General features: G+C 37.6%; 1 long non-coding RNA gene and 1 other non-coding gene across 2 annotated transcripts in view; both read left to right on the forward strand.

The window, feature by feature from the left end:
- Positions 1-21,756, forward strand: part of LOC116273696 — a 162,911-nt gene that overhangs the window by 102,169 nt on the left and 38,986 nt on the right. The window lies entirely within an intron of this gene.
- LOC116274023 lies at positions 11,961-12,086 on the forward strand. Its single transcript, XR_004182506.1, has one exon. It is a non-coding gene; the product is annotated as a U6atac minor spliceosomal RNA (small nuclear RNA).

Here is a 21,756-nt window from a genome sequence, read left to right on the forward strand (position 1 = left end):
CTGGGTGGAGCCCACCACAGCTCAAGCAGGACTGCCTTTCTCTGTAGACTCCACCTCTGGGGACAGGGCATAGCCAAACAAAAGGCAGCAGAAACCTCTGCAGATGTAAATGTCCCTGTGTGACAGCTTTGAAGAGAGCAGTGGTTCTCCCAGCATGGAGGTTGAGATCTGAGAATGGACTGACTGCCTGCTCAAGTGGGTCCCTGACCCCTGAGTAGCCTAAATGGGAGACATCCCCCACTAGGTGCAGACTGACACCTCACACCTCACATGGCCGGGTACACCTCTGAGACAAACCTTCCAGAGGAATGATCAGACAGCAATATTTGCTGTTCAGCAATATTCACTCTTCTACAGCCTCTGCTGCTGATACCCAGGCAAACAGGGTCTGGAGTGGACCTCAAGCAAACTCCAACAGACCTGCAGCTGAGGGTCCTGACTGTTAGAAGGAAAAACAACAAACAGAAAGGACATCCACACCAAAACCCCATCTGTACGAGACCATAATCAAAGACCAAAGGTAGATAAAACCACGAAGATGGGAAGAAACCAGAGCAGAAAAGCTGAAAATTCTAAAAATCAGAGTAACTCTCCACCTCCAAAGGAATGCAGCTCCTCACCAGCAACAGAACAAAGCTGGATAGAGAATGACTGACAAGTTGAGAGAAGGCTTCAGACAATCAAATTTCTCTGAGCTAAAGGAGGAATTACAAACCCAGCACAAAGAAACTAAAAACCTTGAAAAAAGATTTGACAAATGGCTAACTAGAATAACCAATGTAGAGAAGTCCTTAAATGACCTGACAGAGATGAAAACCATGAAACGAGAACTATGTGACAAATGCACAAGCTTCAGTAAATGACTCGATCAACTGGGAGAAAGGGTATCAGTGATTGAAGAACAAATTAATGAAATGAAGTGAGAAGAAGAGATTAGAGAAAAAAGAGTAAAAAGAAATGAACAGAGCCTCCAAGAAATATGGGACTACGTGAAAAGACCAAATCTACGTCTGATTGGTGTACCTGAAACTGACGGGAAGAATGGAACCAAGTTGGAAAACACTCTGCAGGATATTATCCAGGAAAACTTCCCCAACCTAGCAAGGCAGGACAACATTCAAATTCAGGAAATACAGAGAATGCCACAAAGATACTCCTCGAGAAGAGCAACTCCAAGACACATAATTGTCAGATTCACCAAAGTTGAAATGAAGGAAAAAATCTTCAGGGCAGCCAGAGAGAAAGGTCGGGTTACCCACAAAGGGAAGCCCATCAGACTAACAGCAGATCTCTCGGCAGAAACTCTACAAGCCAGAAGAGAGTGGGGGTCAATATTCAACATTCTTAAAGCAAAGAAGTTTCAAACGAGAATGTCATATCCAGCCAAACAAAATTTCATAAGTGAAGGAGGAATAAAATCCTTTACAGACAAGCAAATGCTGATTTTGTCACCACCAGGCCTGCCCTACAAGAGATCCTAAAGGAAGCACTAAACATGGAAAGGAACAACCGGCACCAGCCACTGCAAAAACATGCCAAAATGTAAAGACCATTGATGCAAGGAAGAAACCACATCAACTAATGAGCAAAATGACCAGCTAACATCATAATGACATGATCAAGTTCACACATAACAGTATTAACCTTAAATGTAAATGGGCTAAATTCTCCAATTAAAAGACATAGACTGGCAAAATGGAGAAACAGTCAAGAACCATCAGTGTGCCATATTCAGGAGACCCATCTCACGTGCAGAGACACACATAGGCTCATAATAAAGAGATGGAGGAAGATCTACCAAGCAAATGGAAAACAAAAAAAGGTAGGGGTTGCAATCCTAGTTTCTGATAAAACAGACTTTAAACCAACAAAGATCAAAGAGACAAAGAAAGCCATTACATAATGGTAAAGCCATCAATTCAACAAGAACTAACTATCCTAAAAATATATGCACCTAATACAGGAGCACCCAGATTCATAAAGCAAGTCCTTAGAGACTTACAAAGAGACATAGACTTCCACACAATAATAATGGGAGCCTTTAGCACCCCACTGTCAACATTAGACAGATCAACGAGACAGAAAGTTAACAAGGATATCCAGAACTTGAACTCAGCTCTGCACCAAATAGACCTAATAGACATCTAAAGAACTCTCCACCTGAAATCAACAGAATATACATTCTTCTCAGCACCACATGGCACTTTTTCCAAAATTAATCACAAAGTTGGAAGTAAAGCACTCTTCAGCAAATGTAAAAGAACAGAAATTGTAACAAACTGTCTGTCAGACCACAGTGCAATCAAACTAGAACTCAGGATTAAGAAACTCAATAAAAACTGCTCAACTACATGAAAACTGAACAACCTGCTCCTGAATGACTACTGGGTACATAACAAAATGAAGGCAGAAATGAAGATGTTCTTTGAAACCAATGAGAACAAAGGTACAACATACCAGAATCTCTGGGACACATTTAAAGCAGTGTGTAGGGGGAAATTTATAGCACTAAATGACAACAAGAGAAAGCAGGAAAGATGTAAAACTGACACCCTAACATCACAATTAAAAGAACTAGAGAAGCAAGAGCAAACACATTCAAAAGCTAGCAGAGGGCAAGAAACAACTAAGATCAGAGCAGAACTGAAGGAGATAGAGACACAAAAAACCCTTCAAAAAAATCAATAAATCCAGGAGCTGGTTTTTTGAAAAGATCAAAAAAATTGATAGACCGGTAACAAGACTAATAAAGAAGAAAAAAGAGAAGACTCAAATAGATGCAATAAAAAATGATAAAGGGGATATCACCACTGACCCCATCAGAGAATACAAACTACCATCAGAGAATACTATAAACACCTCTACGCAAATAAACTAGAAAACCTAGAAGAAATGGATAAATTCCCGGACACATACAATCTCCCAAGACTAAACCAGGAAGAAGTTGAATCCCTGAATAGACCAATAACAGGCTCTGAAATTGAGGCAATAATTAACAGCCTACCAACCAAAAAAAGTCTAGGACCAGTCGGATTCACAGCCGAATTCTACCAGAGGTACAAGGAGGAGCTGGTACCATTCCTTCTGAAATTATTCCAATCAATAGAAAAAGAGGGAATCCTCCCTAACTCATTTTATGAGGCCAACATCATCCTGATACCAAAGCCTGGCAGAGACACAACAAAAAAAGAGAATTTTAGACCAATATCCCTGAGGAATATCGATGCAAAAATCCTCAATAAAATACTGGCAGACCGAATCCAGCAGCACATCAAAAAGCTTATCCACCACAATCAAGTGGGCTTCATCCCTGGGATCCAAGGATGGTTCAACATATGCAAAACAATAAACGTAATTCAGCATATAAACAGAACTAAAGACAAAAACCGCATGCAGAAAAGGCCTTCGACAGAATTCAACACCCCTTCATGCTAAACACTCTCAATAAATTCGGTATTGTTGGACCATATCTCAAAATAATAAGAGCTATTCATGACAAACTCACAGCCAATATCATACTGAATGGGCAAAAACTGGAAGCATTCCCCTTGAAAACTGGCACAAGACTGGGATACCCTCTCTCACCACTCCTATTCAACATTGTGTTGGAAGTTCTGGCCAGGGCAATCAGGCAAGAGAAAGAAATAAAGTGTACTCAATTAGGAAAAGAAGAAGTCAAATTGTCCCTGTTTGCAGATGACATGATTGTATATTTAGAAAACCCCATCATCTCAGCCCAAAATAAGCAACTTCATCAAAGTCTCAGGATACAAAATCAATGTGAAAAAATCACAAGCATTCTTATACACCAATAACAGACAAACAGAGAGTCAAATCATGAGTGAACTCCCATTCACAATTGCTCCAGAGAGAATAAAATACCTAGGAATCCAACTTACAAGGGATGTGAAGGACCTCTTCAAGGAGAACTAAAAACCACTGCTCAATGAAATAGAAGAGGACACAAATAAATGGAAGAACATTCCATGGTCATGAATAGGAAGAATCAATATTGTGAAAATGGCCATACTGCCCAAGGTAATTTATAGATTCAGTGCAATCCCCCATTAAGCTACCAATGACTTTCTTCACAGATTTGGAAAAAAACTACTTTAAAGTTCATATGGAACCACAAAAGAGCCTGCATTGCCAAGACAATCCTAAGCCAAAAGAACAAAGCTGGAGGCATCACGCTACCTGACTTCAAACTATACTATAGGGCTACAGTAACCAAAATATCATGGTGCTGGTACCAAAACAAATATATAGACCAGTGGAACAGAAGAGAGCCCTCAGAAGTAATACCACACATCTACAACCATCTGATCTTTGACAAACCTGACAAAAACAAGAAATGGGGAAAGGATTCCCTATTTAATAAATGGTGCTGGGAAAACTGGCTAGCCATATGTAGAAAGCTAAAACTGGATCCCTTCCTTTCACCTTATACAAAAATCCATTCAAGATGGATTAGAGACTTAAATGTTAGACCTAAAACCATAAAAACCCTAGAAGAAAACCTAGGCAATATCATTCAGGACATAGGCATGGGCAAGGACTTCATGTCTAAAACACTAAAAGCAATGGCAACAAAAGCCAAAATTGACAAATGGGATCTAATTAAACTAAAGAGCTTCCGCACAGCAAAAGAAACTACCATCAGAGTGAACAGGCAACCTACAGAATGGGAGAAAATTTTTTCAATCTACTCATCTGACAAAGGGCTAATATCCAGCACCTACAAAGAATTCAAACAAATTTACAAGAAAAAAAAACCCCATCAAAAAGTGGGCAAAGGATATGAACAGACACTTCTCAAAAGAAGACATTTATGCAGCCAACAGACACATGCAAAAATGCTCATCATCACCAGCCATCAGAGAAATGCAAATCAAAACCACAAGGAGATACCATCTCACACCAGTTAGAATGGCAATCATTAAAAAGTCAGAAAACAACAGGTGCTGGAGAGGATGTGGAGAAATAGGAACACTTTTACACTGTTGGTGGAAGGGTAAACTAGTTCAACTATTGTGGAAGACAGTGTGGCGATTCCTCAAGGATCTAGAACTAGAAATACCATTTGACCCAGCTAGCCATCCCATTACTCTGTACATACCCAAAGGATTATAAGGCATGCTGCTATAAAGACACATGCACATGTATGTTTATTGCAGCACTATTCACAATAGCAAACACTTGGAACGAATGCAAATGTCCATCAATGACAGAGTGGATTAAGAAAATGTGGCACATATACATCATGGAATACTATGCAGCCATAAAAAAGAATGAGTTCATATCCTTTGTAGGGACATGGATGCAGCTGGAAGCCATCATTCTCAGCAAACTATTGCAAGAACAGAAAACCAAACACCGCATGTTCTCACTCATAGGTGGGAACTGAACAATGAGAACACTTGGACACAGGAAGGGGAACATCACACACCAGGGCCTGTTGTGGGGTCGGGGTAGTGGGGAGGGATAGCAGTAGGAGATATACCTAATGTAAATGATGAGTTAATGGGTGTAGCACACCAACATGGCACATGTATACCTATGTAACAAACCTGCACCTTGTGCACATGTACCCTAGAACATAAAGTGTAATTAAAAAAAAAAAAAAAAAAAGAGAGAGAAAGAGAGAAAAGAGATGAGAAGTGTGGACTGGCAATTAGCAAGAATACCAGGAGGCAAAAACGTAACACCAGCAAAAAGGCATCCACTCCAGCTATTCAATGCATGGCATGGTGGATACAATGCAGATTCTGAATCTCTGTTCACTGCTTCCTGGCTGAGTGAACCCAGGTAAGTCACTTAAAGTTTTTTTTGTTGGAAAACTGTTTAGCAGTATCTGCTAATTGGGACACTCAATACTCTTTCATTAAGCAATTTCATTGCTTTCTATTTACTCAACAGAAATGTGTACATATATATATATTCTCCCAAAGAAAAGTAGAAGAAGGCTCCTAGCAGCATTATTTTTAATGAAGCAAAAACTGAAAACAACCGAAGTGTCCATCAGTAATAAAACGAATAAATGAACTGTGGTATAGTCATACCATACAATACTGCACAGCAAGAAGCAGCACTACTATTGCATGCAACAATATGAAACTCACTATCACAATGTTGAGCAAAGGAAGCCAAATGCAATAGAATGCATACACATTATACCACATTATTCCATGTTTCAAATACCAGTAAGCTAATCTAGATTGATGGAACTTAGTATAGTGGTTACATTTTGTGGAGGCTGGAGTGATAATGTTTTGGAGGACACATAGGGATACTTATTATTTTGACTGCTTATAGTGTCCTACAGCCTGATCTGAGGGGTGGCTTATAATATTTTTCCTTCATAAAAATTCATAAAAGCTGTGCAGTGACGAATTATGTATTCTTCAATATAGTTTTGTTTTAATAAAAGTGTTTGTCCAGGCCTGGTATGATGGCTCACACCTATTACTCCAGCTACTTGGGAGGCTGAGGTGGGAGGATAGCTTGAGGCCAGGAGTTTGAAACCAGCCTGAGCAACATAGCAAAACCCCATCTCTTAAAAAAAAATTAAAAATTAGTTGAACTTGGTGGTATATGTCTGTAGTCCTAGCTACTCAGAAGGCTGAAGCTGGAGGATTTCTTGAGCCCAGGAGTTCAAGGCTGCAGTGAGCTATGATCACGCCAGTGCCACTCTAGCTTGGGCAACAGAGTGAGAACCCCCCTCAAAAAAAAAAAAATTGTGGCCGGGCGCGGTGGCTCAAGCCTGTAATCCCAGCACTTTGGGAGGCCGAGACAGGCGGATCACGAGGTCAGGAGATCGAGACCATCCTGGCTAACACGGTGAAACCCCATCTCTACTAAAAAATACAAAAAAAACTAGCCGGGCGAGGTGGCGGGCGCCTGTAGTCCCAGCTACTCGGGAGGCTGAGGCAGGAGAATGGCGTAAACCCGGGAGGCGGAGCTTGTAGTGAGCTGAGATCCGGCCACTGCACTCCAGCCTGGGCAACAGAGTGAGACTCCCTCTCAAAAAAAAAAAAAAAAAAAAAAATTGTCTAAAAAAAATCACCAAGAAAAGGAAATTGGTGCCATTTACATTAATTGTTGGCTTAGACTCAACCAAATTCTCTACTCAAAACCTGACTTTTTTCACTGACATTTTCATTGCTCCTTAATTTTTAAAACATGTACATTTTCTTTTTCATGAATATATAGGTTGGTTAGTAGTAACAGAAACTTTGTGCAGTCTACACAAAGACATAATTGCTATCATAACAAATTGTAGAAAGTTGGGATGCCCCCTTTGACAATACTGACTGTCACTGAAACATATTTTTTGAAATGAATTTCTTCTAAAGAATGTTATTACAATATGTCTCTGTTTTGTGTGACTGTGAGAGCAATGTAAATTCCATTCAAGGAGAACTCAAAGGTGTAACCTTTTCTAAAGACTTTATTTAGCAAAAAATAAATAATAGTAATAAATGGAAACTATCATTCTAATCTTTCTTCGGAGAAATTGGTGCAAAGACAGCATTTTTTAAAGCTTTGAAGTAGAATGTTTGAAGACTAAAATGTGGTGCCTATGAATGCACATTTGGGTGATAACTGCAAGGAAACACAGAGATATGATATGGATTTAAGTCAAGACAATGATTCCTGTTGGAGGAAAAATGAAGGCAACTGGGATCAGGAAAAAAGGAGGACTTTGGGATGGCTGGCGAGGTTCAATTTCTTGACCTGGATGATTGTTACAAGAACATTCACCTTATAAGGATTAATTGAACTATACATTATTGTGTTGTGCTTTATTTTACAGTAAAAGAAAAAAGAACATAAAATGCTAAATTGTCACGTGGGGAAAAAAAAGCATTCCAATATATAATTCAGGGTAAAAATACCAAAGGTTAAGGCTGTAGAGTAACTTTTGAAATTTGGTCTTCTGAAACTAACTTTAATTGAAGTTTTTTATGTATAAGGCCTTATGTGAAACTTGCCTGCCCTTCTTTATCTGTATTGAAACTGTATGCATTGTAAAAAAACAAGCACTTTCAGGAAACTAGAAATAATATGATTGAACAAGTCATTATATGATTATTATGATAAATATTTCCATAATTCCTATAGAGCAAAGAGAATAATTTTATAGTGTTTTCTCACATTCAATTTTGAAATAAAAATCTTTTCTTGTTGACAGTCTCCTGATAAATAATGCTGCCTACCAAACTGAACTATAATTAATGAAGAATTCTTTTGACTTTTTTCTTTCTTTTTCTTTATTTCAATAGGCTTTTGGGAACAGGTGGTATTCGGTTACATGAATAAATTCTTTAGTGGTGATTTCTGGTATTTCGGTGCACCCATCAACCAAGCAGGGTACACTGTACCCAATGTATAGCCTTTTATTCCTCACCCCCCTCTCACCCATTCCCCCAGGTCTCCAAAGTCCATTGTATCATTCTTATGCCTTTGCATCCTCATAGCTTAGCTCCCACTTGTAAGTGAGAACATATGATGTTTGGTTTTTGATTCCTGAGTTACTTCACTTAGACTAATGGTCTCCAGTTCCATCCAGGTTGCTGCAAATGCTATTATTTTGTTACTTCTTATGGCTGAGTAGTATTCCATGGTGTATATATATACACCACAATTTCTTTAGCCACTTGTTGACTGATGGGCATTTAGGCTGCTTCCATATTTTTGCAATTGCCAGTTGTGCCGCTATAAACATGTGTGTGCAAGTATCTTTTTTATATAATGACTTTTTTTCCTCTGGGTAGATACCTATGAGTGGGATTGCTGGGTCAAATGGTAGTCCTATTTTGGGGTCTTTAAGGAATCTCCACACTGTTTTTCATAGTGGTTGTACTAGTTTATATCCACCAACATGAAAAGTGTTTCCTTTTTACCACATCTATGCCAACATCTTTTTTTTTTTTTTTTTTTTGATTATTGGTCATTCTTGCAAAAGTAAGGTGGTATTGCATTGTGGTTTTGATTTGTATTTCCCTGATAATTAGTGATGTCGAGTGTTTTTTCATGTTCTTTGGCCATTTGTATATCTTCTTTTGAGAATTGTCTATTCACGTCCTTAGCCCACTTTTTGATGGGATTGTTTGTTTTTTTCTTGCTGATTTTTTTGAGTTCCTTGTGGATTCTGGATATTAGTCCTTTGTTGGTTATATGTTTAAACACACAAAAAAATATGAAATCAACATAGCTATGTTTTCATAATTAAAAAATTAAAATGTTGTTTTGTCTAAAACAAAATTGATTTGAAAAATCATGTTCAGGCATAGAAAATTCATGAGATGTTCAAAAGGTAAAAGCCATCATAGTCCCCATTTATCCTAGAAATATTCACACCACATCCACCATGAGACAGACTCTTGTTTAAAAGGTATACAGGAAAGTCGTTGCTCTCAAGAACCTACAGTTTAAAGAAATAAAGTAAATATTACTTAAATAGATTGGAGGCAATAGAGTAAAACAAAATCATAATACTAGAATTAAATATAGGTAAGTAATAACAAGGTTTCTGAATAGAGAAGTACCTTCTCAAGATGAAAGCAATGGAATAGCAAAGAAAGAATAATTTTTGATAAAGTTTTTAACCAAAAGAGCGAGCCATCAGTAGAGTGCTTATACGTTGGAGTACAAATTAGTATAAGCTTCTGTCTGGAAACAGTTTGAAAGTATGTGTTGAATTTATTCTTTTAAATTTATGTTCTTATAAATTTGAACTCATATTGCCATTTCAAGTCATCTATCCTAAGAAAACAATCCAGATTTGGAGAAATACTTCTTCAAATCTTTCCAGAAGCGTTATACCAACACATATAGAACATAAAAGTATAATTGGCAACCTATCTATTGAGAAGTTTCCCATCAGAGATTTTATTCAATTTGATATTTGAAATATTGCCTTATGTTGCTATTAATCTGTCATAGGAGATTCTGATACAGTGATACTTTATGTAGAACAGTTCAATAAATACCATGTAAGAAAACAAAAGAAGTAGATTGATATCTTTTAAATTAAAAACCAGTGAATTTCTATTTTGTGGAAAATAACCATATTGCTAAGTTATTATGAAATGTGTGTGCAGCTAGCTAGAGTCAGCTGGTCAGGAAAGTCTTCTCAGTACCTTATTCCCAGAGATTCTGACGTGTTTTCTTAAATATATTCTGTTAAACGTTTCCCAGTTGGGATGAATGTCACTGTGGTATTTTTAATCATAGTAATATAATTAGTTTCCAAGAACTATCTGGTAACTTAAATGTATTTGGAGATTATAATGTAGTTTCTGTATTTTGAATAAAATTCTATTTAGAGAAAGAATTTTAGAAATATTTAGAGTCATGTCCATTTCCCCTTTTTAAATCTGGCACCCTGCGTTCTAACTTCAATAGGTTTCATCAGAACCGCACTTAGCAGATGCTCAATCAGTGTCTACAAAATGAATGGATGAATAAACTTGTGTGGGTGTTTGTTAATCTTTAAGATTTAGTGCTCATCTGTTTCTTAAACAAAGAGACTTGTTATTTCTCAGTTAAAGTGTCTTTCACCTGCCGAAGAGAGATTAATCTTGTAGAAATTCTCATCTGGCAATGGTTTATTTTGTTCTTTTTTAGAGGAAAACCTTTCTAAAGAAATTAATTTAACAAAAGATAAAAATGTATTTGTGCATTGAAAGTGTTTGCACAGGTTATTTTATGTTTTAGTAGAGTAGTAGATATAATTAATGTTCTTAAATATCCAGCTCTTTCCTACTTCTGTGTATGAGGAAGCCTATACTGCTTCCTTTCTTGGAGTTAGTCATGGTCATGTAACTAATTCTAGCAAATGAGATGTGAGGGAACATGTGAGTCACCAGTGGTAAATACTAGTGCCCAACTCTTTAGCCCATTCTTCCCCTGCTGTGCAAAGGAGATAGCATAGGGTGTGGAGTGACTATATGGAAAAGAATCCGCAGTCAAATCATGCTGAACATGTATAGTGAGCAAGAAATAAGTTGTATTGCTTTAAGCTACTGAAATGCTGGTGGTTTACAGTGTAACCTAGCCAATGTGCTTCAGTATACCTCTGGTCAGTATCTAATTACAAAATCTTTCTTCATGACCACACATACTTCCATTAACGGTCAAAAAAGTCAACTCATTAAGTGCTCACGATATGCTTCCTCTGCTTAAAATAAAAGCAGAACAACTCACTGATATGCATTGAAAAGACAGTGCATCAAATCAGTTTCCCATTCTCTTTCCCTTTGGAAGCCTACTAGTGACAAACACTTTGTAAAATTCAAGAGGCTTGGAGCTGCAAAATCAGTTTTATCAGAAAGAATAAGTTCAGCTGCATAAAACAGAAATAAAAAATAAGATTTTCTAAACCATGATAGAAGTTTATTTTTTATTTTATGTAAAGAAGCTAAGCTTCAAACCTAGGTCTAAACTGACAGCGCCACAACGTCTTCAGAAATCCAGGCTCCTACCTTTCTGCTAGAGTCCTCCATTCATGACTTTATTTTCAAGGTCTCTCAGTTGGTCTAAGAACTGCTGATGCTCCAACCATTACACTGGCATGAAGGTTTTCAGCGAGAGAAAAAGGAAAATGACAAAAGAGCATACTATCCAGCTTTCTTTACGCATACTCCATGGTCTTTTATTCTTCTTATTATTTGATTAATACATATTAACTGATTAAGAGATGAATCTATTCTTAATACAGACTAACTACAATCTGTACCATACTTCCTGCCAAAATTGTATCCTATGTTATCTATAATAATTTTCTGTATTATATATTCTTTTAGCTGTTTAAATATCTAAACATATCCCTTCTTATTCTTCATATACCTATTGATATTACTCTCCTAAGTATACATTCTCTCTTTTCTTGATAAATTTAAGGAAGCCTTTTATCCCAAATTATTTGGCACCAATTACAACTTGAAACTTTTCCTGTGTTGTATGAAAGGAGAAAAGGTTACCACACTCCTTGACAAGGATGGAAGAGCCCCTCGGGCATGACAAGACACACATGGTTAAGACATTGCCACCTATTTTGTGGCATCTAACCATCATTTTTTTTCAGACTTGAAACCAACAAAGATCAAAAAAGAACAAAGGAGGGCATTACATAATAGTAAAGGATTCAATTCAACAAGGAGACCTAACTATCATAAATATATATGCACCCAACACAGAAGCACCTAGATTCCTAAAGCAAGTTCTTAGAGATCTACAAAGAGACTTAGACTCCCGCACAATAATATTGGGAGACTTCAACACTTCCCTGACAGTGTTAGATCATTGAGGCAGAAAATTAACAGAGATATTTTGAACCTAAACTCAACATTGGACCAAATGAATCTTACCTGCACCTAAAAACAACAGAATATAAATTCTTCCCATCACTACATGGCCCATACTCTAAAATTAAACACACAATCAGACATAAAACAATCCTCAGCAAATTCAAAGGAACAGAAATCATGCTAAACACACGCTTGGACTGCAGAGCAATAAAAATAGAAATCAATACTTTAAAAATTGCTTAAGAGCATCCAAATACATGGAAATTAAACAACCTGCTCCTCAGTGACTTTTGAGTAAATAATGAAATTAAGGCAGAAATCAAGTTCTTTGAAACTAATGAGAACAAAGATACAACATACCAGAATCTCTGGGACACAGCTAAGGCAATATTAAGATGGAAATTTATAGCACTAAATGCCTACATCAAAAAAGTTAGAATAATCTCAAATTAACAACTTAAGATCACAACTAAAAGAACTAGAGAAGTAAAAGCAAACCAAAAAGCTAGCAGGAGACAAGAAAAAAACAAAATCAGAGCTTAATCGAAAGAGATCAAGACACGAAAAAACACTCAAAAGATCCACAAATCTAGGAGTTTGTTTTCTAAAAAAAATAACAAGATAGGCCACTGCTAGACTAATAAAGAAGAAAAGAGAGAAGATCCAAATAAATAGAATTAGAAATGGCAAAGGGGATGTTACCACTGACCACACAGAAATACAAACAACCATTAGAGGCTACTATGAACACCTCTGTGCACACAATCTAGAAAACCTAGAAGAGATAGATAAATTCCTGGACACATATACCTTCCCAAGACAGAACCAAAAAGAAATTGATTCCCTGAATAGACAATTAACAAGCTCCAAAACTGAATAAGTAATAAATAGCCTATCAGGACCAGACAGATTCACAGCAGAACTGCACCAGTTGTACAAATAGCTGGTTAACATTTCTACCAAAACTATTTCAGAAAATTGAGAAGGGATATGAGGCCAGTATTATCCTAACACCAAAATGTGGCAGAGACACAACAAAAAAGGCCAATATCCTTGATGAATATCGATGCAAAAATCCTCAATAAAATATTCGCAAACTGCATCCAACAGCACATCAAAAAGCTAATCCACCACAATCAAGTAGGCTTTATCCCTGGAATGCAAGATTTGTTCAACATAAACAAATCAGTAAATATGATTAACCACATAAACAGAATTAAAGATAAAAACTGTGATTGTCTCTCAGTAGATGCAGAAAAGACTTTTGATAAAATTCAACTTCCTTTCATGTTAAAAACCCTCAATAAACTGGGTATCGAAGAAATATACCTCAAAATAATAAGAGCCATCTATAACAAACTGACAGCCAACATCATACTGAATGGGCAAAAGCTGGAAGCATTCTGCTTGAAAATCAGCATAACAAGAATGTCCTCTTTCACAACTCCTATTCAACATATTATTGTAAGTCCTGACCAGAGCAATCAGGCAAGAGAAAGAATAAAGGGCATCCAAATAGGAAGAGAGGAAGTCAAACTATCCCTGTTTGCAGATGACATGATTCTATATCTAGAAAACCCCATAGTTTAAGCACAAAAGCTCTCCGAGCTAATTAAAAAAAAAAAAAAAAAAAAAAAAAAAACTTTGCAAAGTTTCAGGATAAAAAAATTAATGTGCAGAAATCACTAGTATTGTTATAAACCAACAACAGCCAAGATGAAAGTCAAATCAGGAGGGCAGTCCCATTCACAATTGCTAAAAAAAAGGATAAAATACCCAGGAATACAGCTAACCATGGAGGGGAAAGATCTCTACAAGTAGAACTTCAACACACTGCTCAAAGAAATCGGAGATGATACAAACAAATGGAAAAACATTCAATGTTCATGGATAGAAAGAACCAATATCATTAAACTGGCCATACTTATCAAAGCAATTTACAGATTCAATGCTATTCCTGTCAAACCACCAATGACATTCTTCACAGAACTAGAAAAACAAACTATTTAAAAGTTCATATAAAGTTTAAAAAAAAGAGTCAGAATAGCCCAGGCAATCCTAAGCAAAAAAAAAAAAAAGCAGAAAGCATCATGCTACTAAACTTCAAGCTACACTACAGGGCTACAGTAACCAAAACAGCATGGTACTAGTACAAACACAGACACATAGAACAATGGAACAGAGTGGAGAGCCGAGAAATAAGGCTGCACACCTACAGCGATCTGATCTTTGACAAAGCTGACAAAAACGAGCAATGAGGAAAGGACTCCCTATTCAATAAATTGTGTTGGGATAACTGGCTAGTCATACGCAGAAAATTGAAATTGGACCCCTTCCTTATGCCACATAAAAAAATCAACCCAAGATGGATTGAAGACTTAAATGTAAAACCCAAAACTATAAAAATCCTGGAAGACAACCTAGGCAATATGATTCAGGACAGATAAATAGGCAAATATTTTATGATGAAGACCTCAAAACAATTGCAACAAAAGCAAAAACTGACAAATGGAGCCTAATTAAACTTAAGAGCTTCCACACAACAAAAGAAACTACCAACAGACTGAACAGACAATCTACAGAATGGAAGAAAATTTTTGCAAACCATGCATCTGACGAAGGTCTAATATTAAGCATCGATAAGGAACCTAAAATACTTTACAGGAAAAAAAAAAAAAAAACATTAAAAAGCAGACAAAGGTCATGAACAGACACCTTTCGGAAGAAGACATACATGTGGCCAACAGTGATACCAAAAAAAGCTCAACATCACTGGTCATTACAGAAACGCAAATCAAAACCACCATGAGAGACCCAGTAACAACAGTCAGAATGGCTATTAATAAAAAGTAAAAAAATAACAGATGCTGGTGAGGTTGCAGAGAAAAAGGAGCACTTATACACTGTTGGTGGGAGTGTAAAGTAGTTCAACCATTGTGAAAGACCGTGTGGCAATTCCTCAAGGACCTAAAAATAGAAATACCATTTGACCCAGCAATCCCATTACTGGATATATACCCAAAGAAATATAAATTGTTCCGTTATAAAGACACATGTATGCATACGTTCATTGCACCACTATTCACAATAGCAAAAAAAAAAAAAAAAAATGGAATCAACCTAAGTGTCCATCAATGGCAGATTGGATAAAATAAATGTGGTACAAAAAATACACCATGGAATACTATGCAGCCATACAAAAGAATGAGATCATGTCCTTTGCAGCAACATGGGTAAAGCTGGAGACCATTATTAGGAAACTAACACAGGAACAGAAAACAAAATATCAAAGGGATAATGGCAGACAGTAGCCAGGACTAGATTGCAGCTCCGACTTGGACGGACAGAGCAGCATGTGGAGGCTCCCATCATGAATTTTTGCTCTAGAACTACTGAAGGAATAAATCAGGAAACCTGAGAAGATCCGCAGACCCCCTGAAGGAAGTGGATAGCTCCTGCAGGACCCGGCAGACACCCCAAATACTGTGATGCCCAAACTGTGGAAGTGGGAAAGGGAGATTGTCCAGGAAGCTGAAGGCCTAGATTACAAGAGAAGATTTTGACCTTACCTGGAGCTCAGTCAATTTGGAGAGCCCAGCATAACGCAGGGGTAGAGGAGGCAGCAGGAAAACCCCTGGAAGCTCGCTGGGTCCCTTACCAAGCCGCTTTTGCCTGACCTCACAGAGGACCTTCAGGAGGGCGGCCAGAAGCACTGGGAAAAGGCCACAGGCGAAGGAGATCTCCAGCTGAATTTTATAACAATTTGAACTGATCGAGAAGCCTCCCGGCCAGAACTCGGCAGAGGCCATGAATCCGATATGCAGATTCCATGGGCAGGAGAAGAATCAAAGCCCTTTTCTTTCACAGCTGAGGTGGGTATCCTGGGGCAAGTTCTCAAGCCCTGCTCACCCACGGCCTAGAAACACACTCAGTGCTGTTAGAGAGGGCACCGTGCAGGTCAGACCAGCCTTTCAGATTGTGTCGGGGACAGGTGAGGCCTGTAACTGCCAGTTTTTCCCCACTTCCCTGACAACCTGCATGACTCAGCAGAGGCAGCCATAATTCTCCTCGGTACACAATTCCAGTGACTCAGGAACCTCACCCCCATCCTCCACAGCAGCCCCAGCAAGACTGTCCAAAGACAGTCTAAGCTTAAACACACCTACCCCTGCCCCCACCTGGTGGGCCTTCCCTACCCACCCTGGTAGCTGAAGACAAGGGGCATATGCTCTTGGGAGTTCTCGGGCCCCGCCCACCACCGTTTCCTCCCCATACTGCCACAGCTGATGCTCTACGGTAAGCAGCACTCCTTGGCAGGAGGCCAGCCAGCACAAAAACAGAACATTAAACCACCTAAGCTAAGAACCCTCGCAGAGTCTATTTCACCTCCCTGTTACCTCCACCAGAACAGAGCTGGTATCCAGGGCTGAGAGACCCAAGGATGGTTCACATCACAGGACTCTGCTATGCAGACAAACAACCCTCAGTACCAGCCCAGAGCCAGGTAAATTTGGTGGGTGGCTAGACCGAGAAGAGAGACAACAATCACTGCAGCTCAGCTCTCAGGAAGCCACACCCATAGGAAAAGGGAGAGAGTACTACATCAAGGGAACATACTGTGGGACAAAAGAATCTCAACAACAGCCTTCAGGCCTAGACCTCCCCTCCGACAAGCTTACCCAAAGGAGAAGGAAGCAGAAAACCAGCTCTGGTAATATAACAAAACAAGGTTCTATAACACCTCCCCAAACAAATCACACTAGCTCACCAGCAGTAAATCCAAACCAGGAAGAAATCCGATTTACCTAAAAAAGAATTCAGGAGGTTAGTTATTAAGCTAATCAAGGAAGCACCAGAGAAAGGTGAAGTGCAATGCAACGAAACCCCCCCCCCCCAAAAAAAAAAACACAATACAAGAAGTGAAGGGAGAAATATTCAAATAAATAGGGAGCATAAAGAAAAAACAATCAAAACTTCAGGAAACATTGGACATGCTTATAGAAATGCAAAATGCTCTGGAAAGTCTCACCCATAAGATTGAACAAATAGAAGAAAGAAATTCAGAGCTCAAAGAAAAGGTCTTTGAATTAACCCAATCCAACAAGGACAAAGAAAAAGAAGGAGAAAATATGAACTAGGCCTCCAAGAAGTCTGGGATTATCTTAAACAACCAAACCTAAGAATAATTGGTGTTCCTGAGGAAGAAGAGAAATCTAAACGTTTGGTAAACAAATCTGGAGGTCTCATCAAGGAAATCTTCCCCAGCCTTGCTAGAGACCTAGCAATCCAAACACAAGAAGCACAGGGAACACCTGGAAACCTCGTCGCAAATACTATAACCGCTCAGCCACGTTGCCATCAAGTAATCTGAAGTTAAGACGAAGGAAAGAATCTTAAGAACTGTGAGAAAAAAGCACCAGGTAACCTATAAAGGAAAACCTATCAGATGAACAGCAGATTTCTCAGCAGAAACCTTACAAGCTAGAGGGGATTGGGGCCCTATCTTCAGCCACCTCAAACAAAACAACTGTCAGCCAAGAAATTTGTATCCAGAGAAACTAAGCATCATACATGAAGAAAAGGTACAGTCTTTTTTCAGACAAACAAATGATGAGAGAATTCGCCATACCAAGCCATTACTACAAGAACTGCTAAAAGGGGCTCTAAGACTTGAAACAAATCCTGGAAACACATCAAGAAAGGGCCTCTTTAAAGCATAAATCACACAGGACCTATAAAAAAATACAAGTTAAAAAGCAAAAATAAAACAAAACGAAACAAAACAAAAAAACAAGGTACACAGGCAACAAATAGCATGATGAATGGAATGGTAACTTAGTTTCTCTGGATACAGCTCTATACTAACCTTGAATATAAATGGCCTAAATGCTCCACTTAAAAGATACAGAACTTCAGAATGGATAAGAACTCACCAACCAACTATCTGCTACCTTCAGCAGACTCACCTAACACATAAGGACTCACGTAAACTTAAATTAAAGGGGTGGAAAAAGACATTTCATGGAAATGGACAGGGGTAGCTATTCTTATATCAGACAAAACAAACTTTAAAGCAATAATGGTTAAAAGAGACAAAGAGGGACATTATATTATGGTAAAAGGCCTTGACCAACAGGAAAATATCACAATCCTAAATATATATGCACCTAACACTGGAGCTCCCAATTTTATTAAAAAAATTACTAATAGAACTAAGAAATGAGATAGCAACACAATAATACTTCAGTACTCCACTGACAGCACTAGACAGGTCATCAAGACAGAAAGTCAACAAAGAAACAATGGATTTAAACTATACCCTGGAACAAATGGACTTAACAGATATATACAGAGCGTTCCATCCAACAACATTCTATTCAACAGCGCATGGAACTTTCTCCAAGATAGATCACGTGATAGGCCACAAAATGATTCTCAATAATTTTAAGAAAACTGAAATTATATCAAGCACTCTCTCAGACCACAGTGGAATAAAACTGGAAATAAACTCCAAAAGGAATCTCCAAAACGATGCAAATACATGGAAATGAAATAACCTGCTCCTTAATGATCATTGGGTTAAAAATAAAATCAAGATGGATATTTAAAAATCCTTCAAACCGAATGAAAGTAATGACAAAACCTATGAAAACCTCTGGGACACAGTCAAGACGGTGCTAAAAGGAAAGTTCATAGCCCTAAATGCCTACATCAAAAACTCTGAAAGAGCACAGACAATCTAAAGTCACACCTTAAGGAACTAGAGAAACAAAAAGAAACCAAATCCATACCGAGGAGCAGAATGGAAATAATCAAGATCAGAGCAGAACTAAATGAAATTGGAACAAAAAAATACAAAAGATAAATGAAACAAGAATCTGGTTCTTTGAAAAGATAAGTAAAATTGATAGATTGTTAGCAAGATTTACTAAGAAAAGAAGAGAGAAAAATCTAAATAAGGTCAATAGGAAATGAAATGGGAGATATTACAACTGACACCACAGAAATACAAAAGATCATACAAGGCTGCTATGAACACCTTTATGCACATAAACTGGAAAACCAATAATAGATGAATACATTCTTGAAAAGCTACAACCCTCCTAGCTTAAATCACGAAGAGTTAGATACCCTGAACAGACCAATGATAAGCAGAGAGATTGAAATAGTAAGTAAAGAATTACCAACAACAACAAAAACATGTCCAGTACCAGATGGATTCAGAGCTAAATTCTACCAGACATTCAAAGGTAAATTGGTACCAATCCTATTGACACTATTGCACAAAAAATACCCAAAGGATTATAAATCATGCTGCTATAAAGAGTCATGCACATGTATGTTTATTGCAGCACTATTCACAATAGCAAAGACTTAGAACCAAACCAAATGTCCATCAATGATAGACTGGATTAAGAAAATGTGGCACATATACACCATGGAATACTATGCAGCCATAAAAAAGAATGAGTTCGTGTCCTTTGTAGGGACATGGATGCAGCTGGAAACCATCATTCTCAGCAAACTATCGCAAGAACAGAAAACCAAACACCGCATGTTCTCACTCATAGGTGGGAATTGAACAATGAGAACACTTGGACACAAGGTGGGGAACATCACACACCAGGGCCTGTCGTGGGGTGGGGGGAGGGGGAAGGGATAGCATTAGGAGATATACCTAATGTAAATGACGAGTTAATGGGTACAGCACACCAACATGGCACATGTATACATATGTAACAAACCTGCACATTGTGCACATGTACCCCAGAACTTAAAGTATAATAAAAAATAAAAATAAACTATTGAGTAGTGCATTTCAGTGACAAAATAATCTCTACAACAACCCAGCATGATGCGAGTAACTATGTAACAAACCTGCACATCTGTCCCTGAACCTAAAATAAAACTTTAAAAAAAAAATACACTTTTTCTAACTAAGATGATACTGTGCCCTCTTGCTTCTCCTCTTTCTTTCTGATTATCCTTTCTTTAGGTTTTAATTTACTATCTTACTATCTCACATGGCATCCCCTAAAGCTCAATACTTGGTCTTTAATGTTATTCTGTATATTATATACATGACACACTGTTTCATTATAACTGAAATAGTGAGGCTATCTAGACACACTGTTTCATTATAACTGAAATAGTGAGGCTATCTTTCATATTTGTTGATGACCTACAAGCAGATGTCTATTGCTAGAGGTTGGAGGTGAATCATTAAAATTCAGATTAAACCATTCAATATAACAGAACATAATTCTGTCTGTTGTGTTAACAGCCTATATCAAAATTAAAAATGACAGGGCATCTAGTGTTTACATATATTAATTGGATTTACCTTACACTCTTTCATGTGAGGAGTAGATTATCATTTATCATAAGAATTTGGTTTCTATTTGATATTAGCCACAAAGGCAAAATATTAACTACTGGATTATTGTATGGTTTATGTGCAAGGCAAGTTCCAGAAGGTCATGAACATTTTAACTTAAGATATAACATGACTTTTTTGATACACCTGCTATAATTGTATATGTTTATGGGGTACAGTGTGATTGATATATCCATATAGGTTTACAATGTGTAATGATCAAATCAAGGTAATTAGACTATCCATAACCTCAAACCATTATTATTTATTTGTGTTGGGAAGATTCAAAACCATCTCTTTAGCTATTTGAAACTATATAATAAATAATTGTTGAGTGTCATCATTCTACAGTGATGTAGAGCACTAGAATCCTCCTATCTAGCTGTAATTTTGTATTCATTAACCAACATCTCCCTACCCTTTCTCCTCTCTAACCTTCCCAGCCTCTAGTAACAACTATTCCATTCTCTACTTCTGCGATTGACTTGTTTACCATAGAAATATTAAATGAAAACATGTTGCTATTTGTCTTTCTGTGCCTTGCTTACTTTACTTAACATAAAGACTTCAGGGGTTGTCCATGTTGCCAACATTGATAGAATTCACTTTTTAATGATTGAATAGCACTCCATTATGTATATATACTATATTTTATTTATTCATTCATCTTCTGATGGACAGAGGTTGATTCCGTCTTTGCTATTGTGAATAGTGTTGCAATTAACATGGGAGTGCAGATATCTCTGACATACTGATTTCCTTTCCTTCAGATATATACCCAGTGGTGGGACTGCTAGATCATATGGTAGTTCTACTTTTAGTTTCTTGAAGAAAGTTCATACTGTTCATCACAATGAGCATGCTAATTTACATTTCTACCAGCAATGCATAAGAGTTTCCTGTTCTCTCCATCTTTGTCAGAATCTGTTATTTTTGTTTTTATATAATAGCCAGTCTAACTAGGATAAAATGATACGTTATTTTGCTTTTGATTTGCATTTTCCTGATTAGTGGTGTTGAGCATTTTTTTCATATACTTCTTGGCCATTTATAGGAATCTTTTCA

The sequence above is a fragment of the Papio anubis genome, chromosome 2 (assembly GCF_008728515.1).
Source record: "Papio anubis isolate 15944 chromosome 2, Panubis1.0, whole genome shotgun sequence".
Taxonomy (NCBI): domain Eukaryota; kingdom Metazoa; phylum Chordata; class Mammalia; order Primates; family Cercopithecidae; genus Papio; species Papio anubis.